We start from the raw sequence: 14,311 nt of genomic DNA on the forward strand, positions 1-14,311 counted from the left end.
ATTCCCCCCACATCTTCCCCAGGGGCCCAGCAAGTCTGTTGCCCCCTTTCCTGCCGTCGTTATCACATCAATCTTTGATAGGACATGGCACAGGAACAGACACTTGGCATGGCTGTGACAAATTTGGAAATAAAGCCATGATACATTTGCTATTCCATCAACTGGATTTAGACACTGATAAGCAGGTATCCTAATTGTTTATTTGTACTGCCTTCGCACATGCTCCATTCCTCAACTTCTGCTCATCCTCTACCTTATCACTTACAGTAGTGCGCAGCTTCTCAATAAGCAACCTGTTTATCTTTCAAACGAGGTCTCATATTACAGTCTGAATGTTGTCTGCCTGTGGGCCTGTCAGGACTGAATGGAGAAACATGTTTTGTACTAGCACTGGTTGATATCTTAGGTGAGAGAGATTTTTGTGAGCCAGACAAACTCTTTTTCAAATAAAGTGCTCAGACTAGAAAATCCTGAGGTCTGTTCTGTCTCTTGCACGGCTCTTGGGAGGTAAAGTTCCGTTATGCCTTTTTCTCAGTAGGATACTGCTCAGATTTGGCAGTTTCAAATTAGTTTTTCCTCTAAGTCATGGGCAAACTGCCCTGATCACAACTTTTATGATCTGTGCCTCAGTGTACCTCTTTCAAATACAACTGTCACCAGTTCTTTTGGTAGAGTGTCTAGTGTGTCTTGTTATAGTAAAATATTTCTTTAAAATTAGTTCTGGTTTTCTGGGGTGGGAGGTGACAGATTTTCCACAAGGTTTTTGCTTTCAATTTCTTTTGCACTTTCCATTAAACTGTACTCTTAGTATTTTAACACACTATTTCTGAGCTGTCTCCGCTTTGTTTCATAGAACCATAGAGCTGGAAGAGACCTCAGGAGGTCAAGTCCATCCCCCTGCCCAAGGCAGGATCAATCCCAACTAAGTCAACCGAGCCAGGACTTTGCCAAGCCGAGACTTAAACACCTCTAGGGATGGAGATTCCACCACCTTCCTAGGTAACCCATTCCAGTGCTTCACTACCCTCCTAGTTAAATAGTTTTTCCTAATATCTAACCTAGACCTCTCCCACTGTAACTTGAGACCATTGCTCCTTGTTCTGCCATCCATCACTACTGAGAACAGCCTCTCTCCATCCTTTTTGGAACCTCCCTTCAGGAATTTGAAGGCTACTAATAAATCCCCCCTCACTCGTCTCTTCTGCAGACTAAACAAACCCAAATCCCTCATAGGTCATGCACTCCAGCCCCCTAATCATTTTGTTTGCACTCCGCTGGACCCTTCGTCCAATTTGTCCACATCCTTTCTATAGTGGGGGGCCAAGAACTGTACACAATATTCCATGTGTGGCCTCACCAGAGCCGAATAAAGGGGAATAATCACTTCTCTAGATCTGCTGGCAATGCTCCTCCTAATGAACCCTAATATGCCATTAGCCTTCCTGGCTACAAGGGCACACTGTTGACTCACATCCAGCTTCTCATCCACTGTAAACCCCAGGTCCTTTTCTGCAGAACCGCTACTTAGCCATTTGGTCCCCAGCCTGTAACAATGCTTGGGATTCTTCCGTCCCAAGTGCAGGACACTACACTTGTCCTTGTTGAACCTCATCAGGTATCTTTTGGCCCAATCCTCTAATCTGTCCAGGTCACTCTGGACCCTATCCCTGCCCTCCAGCATATCTACCTCTCCCCCCTAGCTTAGTGTCATCTGCAAACTTGCTGAGGGTGCAATCCCCTCATCCAGGTCATTAAAGATGTTGAACAAAACCGGTCCAAGAACAGATTCTTGGGCCACTCTGCTAGAAACTGAAGGTCAATGTCACATCGAGTTGTTGATCACTACCCATTGGGCCCAACAGTCTAGCCAGCTTTCTATCCACCTTACAATCCATTTATCCAATCCCTACTCCCTTAATTTGCTGGCAAAAATATTGTGAGAGACCATATCAAAAGCTTTGCTAAAGTCAAAGTATATCACATCCACTGAGCCAGTTACCTCATCATAGAAGCTAATCAGATTGGTCAGGCATGACTTGCCCATGTTGACTATTCCTGATCACTTTCTCCTATTCCAAGTGCTTCAAAATTGATTCCTTGAGGATTCCCTCCATGATTTTTCCCGGGACTGAGGTAACGCTGACTGGTCTGTAGTTCCCTGGATCGTCCTCCTTCCCTTTTTTAAAGATGGGCACTGCATTTGCCTTTTTCCAATCATCCGGGATCTCTCCTGATCTCCATGAGTTTTCAAAGAGAACAGCCAAAGGCTCCGCAATTACATTTGCCAACTCCCTCAGTACCCTCAGATGCATTAAATCTGGTCCCATGGATTTGTGTATGCTTAGCTTTTCTAAATAATTCCTAACTTGTTCTTTCCCCACAAGGGCTGTCCACCTCCTTCCCACACTGTGTTGCCTAGTGCATTTGTCTGGGAGCTGACCTTGTCCGTGAAGACAGAGGCAAAGAAAGCATTGAGTACTTCAGCTTTCCCCACATCTGTCACTAGGTTACCTCCCTCATCCAGTATGGGTCTCACACCCTCTCTGATCACCCTCTTATTGCTAACATACCTGTAGAAACCTTTCTTGTTATCCTTCACATCCTTTGCCAGTTGCAGTTCCAATTGCGCTTTTGCCTTCCTGATAACTCCCCTGCATTCTTGAGCAATATATTTATACTCCTCCCTAATCATCTGTCCAAGTTTCCATTTCTTGTAAACTTCCTGTCTGTGTTTAAACTCACCATGGATGTTCCCAGTAAGCCAATCTGGTCGCCTATCATATTTGCTTTTCTTGCTGCACATCAGGATGGTTTCTTCCTGTGCCTTTAATAAGGCTTCTTTAAAATACTGCCATCTCTCCTGGACTCCTTTCCGGGGAATCCTGCCCATCAGTTCTCTAAGGGAGTCAAAGTCTGCTCTTCTGAAGTCCAGGTTGTGTATTTTGCAACTCTCCTTTCTTCCTATTGGTCAGGATCCTGAAATGTACCATCTCATGATCACTGCTTCCCTGGTTGTCACCCCTTTTTACTTCCCCTACTAGTTCCTCCTTGTTTGTGAGCAGCAGGTCAAGCTGTACATTGCCCTTGGTCAGTTCCTTCAGCACTTGTACCAAGAAGTTATCCTCAACATTCTCCAAAAAACTTCCTGGATTGTCTGTGTACTGCTTTATTGGTCTCTCAACAGATGTCAGGGTGATTAAAGTCACCCATGAGAACCAGGGCCTGTGATCTGGAAGCTTCTCTCAGTTGTCCAAAGAAAGCTTCGTCTACCTCATCCACCTGATCTGGCGGTCTGTAGCAGACACCAACCACAACATCACCCTGTTACTTCCACCTCTAAACTTAACCCATAGACTCTCAACAGTGTTTTCTCCCTATAAGTACTAGCGCTCCGAGCAATCGTACTGGTCTCTTTCGTACAATGCAATTCCTTCTCCTTTTCTCCCCCGCCTGTTCTTCCTGAACAGTTTATACCCTTCCATGACAGTGCTCCAGTCATGCAAGTCATCCCACCAAGTCTCCGTTATTCCAGTCAAATAATAGTTCTTTGACTGGGCCAGGGCTTCTAATTCTTCCTGTTTGTTTCCCAGGCTTCTGACATTGGTGTACAAACACCTTAGATAACCAGTTGATTGCCCTGCCTTCTCCATCAGAATCAGGGGTCCTCCTTTGTTGCTTGCTCCTCCTTGTGATTCTTCCCGGTGTCCGACTTCCTCACTTACCTCAGGGCTTTGGTCACCGTCCCCCAACAAACCTAGTTTAAAGCCCTCCTCCCTAGGTTTGCAAGCCAGCCCATGAGAATGCTCTTTCCTCTCTTGGTTAGGTGGATCCCATCTCTTCCTAACAATCCTTGTGCCTGGAACAGAGTCCCATGGTCAAAGAAACCAAAGCCCTCTCTCTGACACCACCTGCGCAACCACTCAATTACTTCCTCAATTCAATGATCCCTACCTGGATCTTTTCAGTTAGTTCCTCTTTATCTCTAGCAATTATATGTAAAGTTTTATTTTCTTGTGCCACCTATCTAGACAATCTCTTATCTTCCAACTCATTTAAGTAGTTTATAGATTTGATGTAAGCAAAATGACTTTTGCTGCAGTTCCATAGCAAGATGGCTCAGAAATGCTGACAGACCTACAGGCTTCCCTTAAATGCTCATTCTCTTAAATGTTCATTCCCAGGCAAATGCCCTCTCTCACTCCAGAACCCACCCCACCTCCTTCACTCCCTGATCCTGCCTTCTTACTGGGGGAGCCAGCTAGCTCCATTTCTGGGGCAACTGATGTTGGTTATGGGGACACTGTCAAGGTGGGCGGGGCTTGAACCCACAGTTATTAGCTCCGCAGGAAAATGCAGATAGAAATGTCTTCTCTTTTTCAGCCCAATTCTTTTTCAGCCATCATGCCTGAAAACAATTGAATAGTCCTTATCACTTTTTTCCAGAATGTTCTACAGTAACTTCAAAGAGTTAGCATGATTGCTACAATTACAGTACTATCCTAGCTCCAAATTATGATCCAGGGGCACTGTGTAATGGGGGTTGCTGAGAGCCACTGAGTCAAACTGTGAACCCTGTGTATGATTGAAATCATGGAATGCAGTTCCAGCACTTATGAGGATATATCTGCATTGCAAATTAAAAAACCAGTAGCTGGCATGGGCTAAGAAACTCAGGCTAATGGGTTGTTTAATTGAAGGGTAGACATTTGGGCTTGGGCTGGATCCTGTGAGATAAAAGAGCTGCAGAACATCTATATCACAATTAAACAGTTTCTTAGCCTGACCCAAGCAAGTTCAAGTCAGTTGACACAGGCCAGTCACAGGTTTCTAATTGCAGTATAGAAATACTCTAAAAAGACTTGGCGTGCATTCTGACTTGCTACACATAACAAGTAGCAAAACCCTTGTAGCAGCTGAAACACACTCTGGCACTTTGACTGTGATGTAGCAGTGTCCACATGAGGCATTATTGCATGGCAAGCTAGAACACTTTACTTTCACTCCCTGTCCTGCTGCGCAGTAACATCTTTGGCAGGAAATCCCAAGACCAGAAAACCCCAAGACCCTAATCCTGCAAAAAAATGTGTGGGCTCACAGGACTGGGGCCTGAGGTAGTTGTAAGTCCACTAATGTGAAAACTGCTATTAACTGTTGTAGTTGAAGAACCACAAAATTAGAATCAGGCTGAAATCAGAGGAGTTGCATATACAGAAGTGTACATATAGGCTACGTCTACACTGGCCCCTTTTCTGAAAGGGGCATGTTAATTTCACAGGTCGTAATAGGGAAATCCGCGGGGGATTTAAATATCCCCCGCGGCATTTAAATAAAAATGTCCGCCGCTTTTTTCCGGCTTTTAGAAAAGCCGGAAAAGAGCGTGTACACTGGCCCCGATCCTCCGGAAAAAAGCCCTTTTGAAGTAGGAATAAGAGATCCTCCGGAAAAGGCTTTTTTCCAGAGGATCAGGGCCAGTGTAGACGCTCTTTTCCAGCTTTTCTAAAAGCCGGAAAAAAGCGGCGGACATTTTTATTTAAATGCCGCGGGGGATATTTAAATCCCCCGCGGATTTCCCTATTACGACCTGTGAAATTAACATGCCCCTTTCGGAAAAGGGGCCAGTGTAGACGTAGCCATAATGTTTAGTTTGTTATTAGAAATGGGGTAAGATACCATCACTGTGAATAAAATAAAAATGCATATTTCAGTTCCGACATTGCATCTTTAAAGTAGAGTTTAAGGGGAAAGACTCACATTTTAAATGCTTGTTAGGACTAGAAATTGAAATAAAGTGTTGCTTTTTAAATAAGGATTTCAAAAGCCATTATAGAAAGTCAAATGGGCAACAGTGCATTGATCAGTTACTTCACTTCCATACTAAGAAAGAATAAATGAGAACAGTGATAAAAGGTACCTATTGAAATGTTTCATATTTTCTTGTGGTGCAAATTTCTTAAGTAAATCAGCAAAATTTAGCTGCACGGTGACAGCTTTAAATCTCAGATAAGGATCTTACGTATGGGTCAGTGCATTTTCTCTGCAAGCTCAATTAGTTATAGTACTGCCAAGCTCAGGGAACTCGACAATTCAAATAAAACAGTGCTAACCCATTAGATTAAAAGTGACTATAAATATTTAGGGTTGTTATAAACTGGGCCAACTTTTAGATGTGTCATGTGATTCTGAAAGCTCTTTGAAGCTCTAATATGTAAGTATACTATATAATTTCTGACTTTCCATAGAGTACTAAGAAAATCCCACCAGAGTATAGTAAAAAAAATTAAGAAAGCATCTGTTTATAATCACACATTTTTGTCTGCATGCTCTTCACTTTGTTTTCTTTCATATTTTTCCATTCAGCATCGCAAATAAAATGTATTTGGTTTTATAAAGTCAGTTGTAAGCTAATGAGAAACCATAATTGTATCAAAAATGTATTTTGGAAGAAAATTTCATGTTAGCTGAGTTAACTTTGAAAACAAATGCTTTTCCAATTCTTGTTTTGAATTCCAATAAAATATTTGGATGGATGAGATTTAAGCATCGCCACATTCTGCTGGAAATACAAATATTACTGCTTTTTCCTCAAGCATAAGAACCAGAAAGTAAAGCCGAGTACAAAAACAGAACAAAAGATTATTTTTTCTGTCTACACTGAGTACTCTCTCAAAAAGCCTGGACTTAACACTTCTAAGGGAATTCTGCACTGTTGCTCAATGCATAATTTTGAAGAAATTAATGTTGTATATGCAGAGTTTTCTTCCCTCCCCTGACTCCCATGAAATGGGCTGCCATGCTGTTGGCTGACACTAGGGGCCATTGGAACTGGAAAAGCCCAGCTCACATATGAAAGACACTGCTTGGGAAAGGAGAAGAGGAGCTGGAGAGTTCCTGGTAGCTGCAGTTCTCAGCCCTGAGGGAAGGAGACAGAAATGTGCAGGAAACTCCATGCAAGCTTGGGACCAACCATTAGGCTGTTTCTCCTTCTGAATCCTGGGCTCTTTGGGTTAAGGAGGATAGGTATCTAGGCAAAGGGGAGCCACAACTGAGCTCTGGGAACAAGAGTATGTGGGTGTCTGGCGCCTCCAGCTGGGTTCTAAGGAGGGAGGGGCAGAGAAACAGGAATTATGCTGTCATAGGGGTTTCTTTAACTCTCTTCTCCTGAGGGAATTCTTTTGTACATCAGTACTGTTGCAGACTTACTTAATATTTTTAATTGTTTTCAAAATATCTCTTAGCAATTAACACTACGTAATCATGCCAGTTTCATTTTGGCAAATAAAACTTGCAGAATTTTGTAGAATTTAATATAGTGTGTGCAGAATTTTTATTTTTTTCTTCCCAGGAGCAATGAGAGCCTGTCATGTGATTAATGGGACTATTTATATGCCTAAAGAATGAATCAGACCTTTGTCTGGGGCAAATCAGTATAGCACCATTGGTCTAAATGAAATTACAGGTTGTACTTCCCTTAACCAGGAACTCCCTGGTCCGGCAACATCCATAGTCCAGCATGGATCATAGATGTTCCTAGACCACAGAGCCCAGGAAGAGGGAGGTCTGGTGGGGGGAGAGGGAGGGAGGCAGGAGCACTGTAAGGGGCACTGGCAACTCAGCCAGGAGCCCAGAACGCGTGTGGATGAGGGGAGGACGGACGGCATGGCCGAAGTGGTCTGGCCCCAGTGGAGCTCCCTGGCTGTGGCTGTGGACTTCTGGCTTGAGCCAGGGAGCTCTGGCTCTATCCCTGACCACAGAGGTCCAGACACATTCTGGCTCCAGCAGCTGGGGGAACTACAGCCCCAGTGGCAGCCAGGGAGCTCTAGCCCAGTCCACGGTGCTTGACCCCATTCCTCTGCCCTGGCTACAGAGCTCCAGCCCCAGCCACAGAGCCAGGCAGCTGCGGAGCTCTGCCCCAGCAATGCAGTGCTGGCCATGGCACTCTAGCCCTGGCAGTAGCAGGGTTAGGAAGAGCCTAGGGAGAGGCAGGGCAGGGGGTGGGTTGAGGCAACAGTGGGGGCAGGAGGGGAGCCCTACCCCCCATGGCAGCATGGCCAGGAGGGGAGGGACCTTCCCTGGTCCATAAAATCCCTTCATTCAGGACTAGTCAGGTCCTGAGGGTGCTGGACCAGCAAGGTCCCATCTGTATACTACTTTAAACCAGAAGAGGGACTTAGTTTTTTTTGAATGCAGTGCACCTGAATTCAATCATGCTTACATCAATGCAAATCCATTGAAGCTGCAACAATTGAATATCTTGATTCCACAAAGTCTATCATACATGCTTAACTTCAAGCATTTGAGTAGTTCCATTGGATTCAAATACTATTGGACTACTCAGGTAATTAAAGTTAAGCATATGTTTATCATTAAATGAAATGACCTAACAACTCAATTATTCATCTTATTTAAAAGGTGTTATCCTATTTTTGAAAGAATGATTAAGATAGCCAGCAAACCTTACTCATCATCATCAATAAACATGGGCTCAACGCCTGTTGGTGTCCAATGTCTCCCTCACTATTCCCTTCCATCTTTCTCTGTCAAGTGCAGAGTGGCTTAGTTTCTGTAGACTAGCTCCGCACCAATGTATATATCATCTACCCATTCTCTGTGGGGTCTGCCTTTCCTATTTGACTATTCATTATGCCGAATACTAGGGTCTTAACTTTTTACTCATCATTCATTCTGCAGATATGCCCAAATAGCTGTAATTTCCGTGTATAACCTTCTGCAGTAGGTTCTCTTTTGGCTGTATCTTCCTATATAATTCCTCATTGGTGACCTCCTGCATCCATCCTATTCTCAGGATCTTTCTATAACAATTCCTCTCAAACGCCAATATCCTTCCCTTCGAATCTTTCGTTATCACCCATGTCCAGGGCTCGACAAACAATACAATCTACTCGCTCGGGGCGAGTAGATTTTAACCCGGAAGAGCTGGGTTCAGGTGATCTGCACATGTGCAGATCGCCGGACAGTGCAGCTGGTGAGCAGGGCTTGCCGTGGTTCGGCGAGTCCTGCCCATGTCTCACATTCATAGAACATGTTGCTAAATACATGTTTTTAAGACTCTCAGCTCCATGCCTAAGCTAATTGCTTTACTTTCCCAGATCTTATCCATCACCTTCAAACTGACTTTCACTATTCTACTTGCTGTTTCCTTCTTACAATCTAGATCATACGTCATGTTGATCCCCAGATACGTGAACTTCTCTACTTTCTGTAGTTTGATCCCATCTACACTGATCTTCCTTCCTATTTCCTTATCTCCAAATACCACTGTCATCCTTACTAATGGCAACTGGCAAATAGGCTTCCAAATATCTGCATCTAACTGTCTATTTAGGTCAGCGGTTCCCAAACTTTTCCAGGTGGGGACCCATTTTGACAATTCGGGAAGACTTGGTGACCCAAGGCAATTCAAAAATGGGGGGCAGAGGAGAGGCAGAGCCACCTGGGGAGACACTTGGTGACCCCTTTGAAATGCAATGGCGACCCATATTTGGAAACCCTGATTTAGGTCCTTATGCCATGCCAATCCATGTAGTATCTGAACATCTTGCCACACTGTATACAGCCTATGTAACCATTTAATGCCAATTCATCTATTTTACACAAAATTATTGAAATATGTTTAATATATTTAAATATACATAATATAGTTAATAAACACGTATCAAATATTTTACAAGTACATATCTAATTTCAGAAAGTGACTTTATTCAGGAGGATTCTTTTGTAATTTAAAGGGTTTTTCTTTGTTCTTTTTCTCATGGTTCATATTGGCATTTGAAAATACATGCCAGTAGGACAGAAGGTATGGCTATAACAATTCTATTTTCCATTGTGGTTTACAAACTATTTTGTTGTCTTTCAATATTGGAATCAGGTTGCAAATTCGATACTAAGCCAGGTGTGTGTGTTAGCCACATTCAGATGGATTTGATCTGATTCAGCAGTATCCATATTCAAATTGTTCTTAGAACATAACATAAGAACATAAGAACGGCCGTACTGGGTCAGACCAAAGGTCCATCTAGCCCAGTATCCTGTCTGCCGACAGTGACCAGCACCAGGTACCCCAGAGAGGGTGGACCGAAGACAATGATCAAGCGATTTGTCTCCTGCCATCCCTCTCCAGCCTCTGACAAACAGAGGCCAAGGACACCATTTTATCCCCTGGCTAATAGCCTTTTATGGACCTAACCTCCATGAATTTATCCAGCTTCTCTTTAAACTCTATTGTAGTCCTAGCCTTCACCGCCTCCTCTGGCAAGGAGTTCCACAGGTTGACAACATGCTGTGTGAAGAAGAACTTCCTTTTATTAGTTTTAAACCTGCTACCCATTAATTTCATCTGGTGTCCTCTAGTTCTTCTATTATGGTAACTAATAAATAACTTTTCTTTATCAGCCCTCTCCACACCACTCATGATTTTATAGACCTCTATCATATCCCCCCTCAGCCTCCTCTTTTCTAAACTGAAAAGTCCCAGTCTCTTTAGCCTCTCCTCATATGGGACCCGTTCCAAACCCCTAATCATTTTAGTTGCCCTTTTCTGAACCCTTTCCAAGGCCAAAATATCTTTTTTGAGGTGAGGAGACCACATCTATACACAGTATTCAAGATGTGGGCGTACCATAGTTTTATACAGGGGCAGTAAGATGTTCTGGGTCTTATTTTCTATCCCTTTCCTAATAATTCCTAGCATCCTATTTGCCTTTTTGACCGCCGCTGCACACTGTGTGGAAGTTTTCAGAGAACTGTCCACGATAACTCCAAGATCTCTTTCCTGATTTGTCGTAGCCAAATTAGCCCCCATCATACTGTACGTATAGTTGGGGTTATTTTTCCCGATGTGCATTACTTTACACTTATCCACATTAAATTTCATTTGCCATTTTGTTGCCCAATCACTCAGTTTGGTGAGATCTTCTTGGAGTCCCTCCCAGTCTGCTTCTGTCTTGACTATCCTAAACAGTTTGGTATCATCTGCAAACTTTACTACCTCACTGCTTACCCCTTTCTCCAGATCATTTATGAATAAGTTGAAAAGGATTGGTCCCAGGACTGACCCTTGGGGTACACCACTAGTTACCCCTCTCCAATCTGAAAATTTACCATTTATTCCTACCCTTTGTTTCCTGTCTTTTAGCCAGTTCTCAATCCAAGAAAGGACCATCCCTCTTATCCCATGGCCATGTAATTTACACAAGAGCCTTTGGTGAGGGACCTTGTCAAAGGCTTTCTGAAAATCCAAGTATACTATATCTACTGGACCCCCCCTTGTCCGCATGTTTGTTAACCCCTTCAAAGAACTCTAATAGATTAGTAAGACAGGATTTCCCTTTACAGAAACCATGTTGACTTTTGTCCAACAAATTATGTTCTTCTACATGATTCACAATTTTATTCTTTACTATTGTTTCGACTAATTTGCCCGGTACTGAAGTTAGACTTACCGGTCTGTAATTGCCAGGATCGCCTCTAGAGCCCTTTTTAAATATAGGTGTCACGTTGGCTACCTTCCAGTCATTAGGTATGGAAGCCGATTTAAAGGATCGGTTACAAACCACAGATAATAGCTCAGCAATTTCCCATTTAAGTTCTTTTAGAACCCTTGGATGAATGCCATCCGGTCCCGGAGATTTGTTAACATTAAGTTTTTCTATTTGTTCCAAAACCTCCTCTAATGACACTTCAATTCGGGACAGTTCCTCAGATTCATCACCCACAAAGGACAGTGCAGATTCAGGAATCTCTCCAACATCCTCAGCCGTGAAGACTGAAGCAAAGAAATCATTTAGTTTCTCCGCAATGGCTTTATCGTCCTTGATTGCTTCTTTTATAGCTCGATCATCTAGGGGACCCACAGGCTTTTTAGCAGGCTTCCTGCTTCTAATGTACTTAAAAAACATTTTGTTATTTCTTTTTGAGTTTTTGGCTAGCTGTTCCTCAAAATCTTTTTTTGCTTTTCTTATTACATGTTTACACTTGATTTGACAGTGTTTATGTTCCTTTCTATTTATCTCACTAGGATTGGACTTCCACTTCTTAAAAGATACCTTTTTGTCCCTCACTGCTTCTTTTACATGGTGGTTAAGCCACGGTGACTCTTTTTTAGGTCTCTTGCTATGTTTTTTAATTTGGGGTATACATTTAAGTTGGGCCTCTATTATGGTGTCTTTAAAAAGTTTCCATGCAGCTTTCAGGGATTTGGCTCTAGTCACTGTGCCTTTTAATTTCTGTTTAACAAACCTCCTCATTTTTGTGTAATTCCCCTTTTTGAAATTAAATGCCAGGGTGCTGGACTGCTGAGGTGTTCTTTCCACCACAGGAATGGTGGTATTCTTTTTCTAATAGAAAGGCAGACCGACCACTGAAAATTTGATATTTTGTTTTCAAAGACCATGTCAATGTATTTGACTGCAAAGAAAAAAAATCACTCCTCTAACATACTGGTCCAGCTTCCTCACTTTGAAAATTGAATATTCACATTTTGCATTCTTTAAAAAACAAAACAGAAAAGCATTTTATATCTATTTCGTAAGCTGATTGTCAATATACTCAAAAAACAAATACACCATGATGTTTTTAAATCATCTTCTTATATAGGTCTGCTGAGATTAGCAGATCTTAAGAAACAGAAAAAATATTTATTTGAAATTAAATAGAATAACTTGGAATCTGAAATTGTCAGGTGACTGAAATTATGTCCTTAAGCATATAAACATAAGTCCATCTGTTTTAATTTATGTCTAGTAATTCTCTGGACTGTCACTTGGTTCAAGTGTTAGAATACAAAGAATCAAACTTTTTTCAAAACAGTGTTAATTTAAAATATAGTTTTATACATTCACTCTTGCCAGTCCCAATCTGTATAGTCCAGTTAAAGAAAATTAAAAATTGCTGTAGTTTCTATTTGAACTACTATACAGTTCATTGTCAGCTCTCTGACCACACACACACACACACACACACACACACACACACACACACACACACACACACACACTCTCTCTCACTCAAGGGTGTTGCCAGCAAGAGTGAGCCTCAGGTCTGACACTGGGTTCTCAAAGTACAAAAAACTCTACACAGATATCTGTCATACAAACGTTTTTCCGTTAAAAGTATTTCCGCAAAAGAGCATCTAGATTGACATGGATGCTTTTGCACAAAAGCATCTGTGCCCAGTATAGACGCGCTTTTGCGCAAGAAAGCTCCGATGGCCATTTTAGCCATCGGGCTTTCTTGCGCAAAAAATTAAGGTGCCTGTTTACACTGGCCCTCTTGCACACGTATTCTTGTGCAAGAGGGCTTATCCCTGAGCGGGAGTGTCAAAGTATTTGCACAAGAAGCACTGAATTTCTTACATTAGAACGTCAGTGCTCTTGCCGCTTTTGGCAAAATCTTGCCAGTCTAGATGCAGCCAAACAGTTTATTTCCTGATAGCTATCATCTGTGCCCCTTAACTAAAAGAACATGAGAGGAAATGCAGCATTTCTTACATCCCTTCTGCTATCCAGGGAACCCATTTCAGCTGCAGATGAAGTGGGAGATTGTCTCAGCTTCTGAGGCGCCAGTAACCAAAGCCCATTGGTGAGGTCCAAATTACTGTGCTCTGGTGCAGCTTTAAATATTGTGTCTCTATCTTGTTTGTGGCAGTTAGGAAATTTCCAGGGGTTACTCATTGCTTGTTACAGTATGACTCAGCTGTACTGCTTGTCCTTAGACTTTGTTTACATGATCAGTACATTTAGGTAAACAAGAATGTTATGCTCCCGCTCTTATCTACAATTCGTTATTACTACAATGGCGTATATTCCTAGAGGCTTACTTCTGGCTCATTGGTAGTAGGGAAGGAGGGGAAATGCAGGCCTCACACCCCTATACTCCACACGTACAGAGTTCTTCCACAATTGACCCCTATAAAGGGCTTATATAATTAAAAATTAAATGTCATGATAAGAAAAAAATATAAAAGCCCTCGCTCACCTGATTTTAAATAAATGATTTTTATTTGGAAGCTAAACGAATGGATTTCACACAAACAATTTTTGCAACATTTGGTAAGATCCATCTCATATGAATAATAGTGTCATCATGACATCTTTTCCAAGGACAGTTAAATTTTAAAAAAAGCCACATGATATTGTAAACATTCATTATCAGATCCTCATGCCCTTTAAATTAGAGGAACATTCACCATTAGCCAGTTAGATATAAACCAAAAAAATGCATTATTTAAAAACTAAGTTTTATTAAACTTTATAGCTATTTGTAGGTAAATTATTCCAATGTTCTAGGGGGCTCT

At 42.1% G+C, this 14,311-nt stretch overlaps 1 long non-coding RNA gene across 2 annotated transcripts in view; it reads right to left on the reverse strand.

Annotated features, from left to right (window-relative positions):
• Nucleotides 1-13,641, reverse strand: part of LOC142826769 (uncharacterized) — a 61,337-nt gene extending 47,696 nt beyond the window's left edge. For both annotated transcript variants that reach the window (XR_016348625.1, XR_016348624.1), the window contains exon 1: nt 13,506-13,641. This is a non-coding gene — a long non-coding RNA (uncharacterized LOC142826769). The remainder of the gene's footprint in view (nt 1-13,505) is intronic.
• Nucleotides 13,642-14,311: the final 670 nt, after the last annotated feature.

The sequence above is a fragment of the Pelodiscus sinensis genome, chromosome 2, assembly GCF_052426305.1.
Source record: "Pelodiscus sinensis isolate ZL-2025 chromosome 2, ASM5242630v1, whole genome shotgun sequence".
NCBI lineage: Eukaryota > Metazoa > Chordata > Testudines > Trionychidae > Pelodiscus > Pelodiscus sinensis.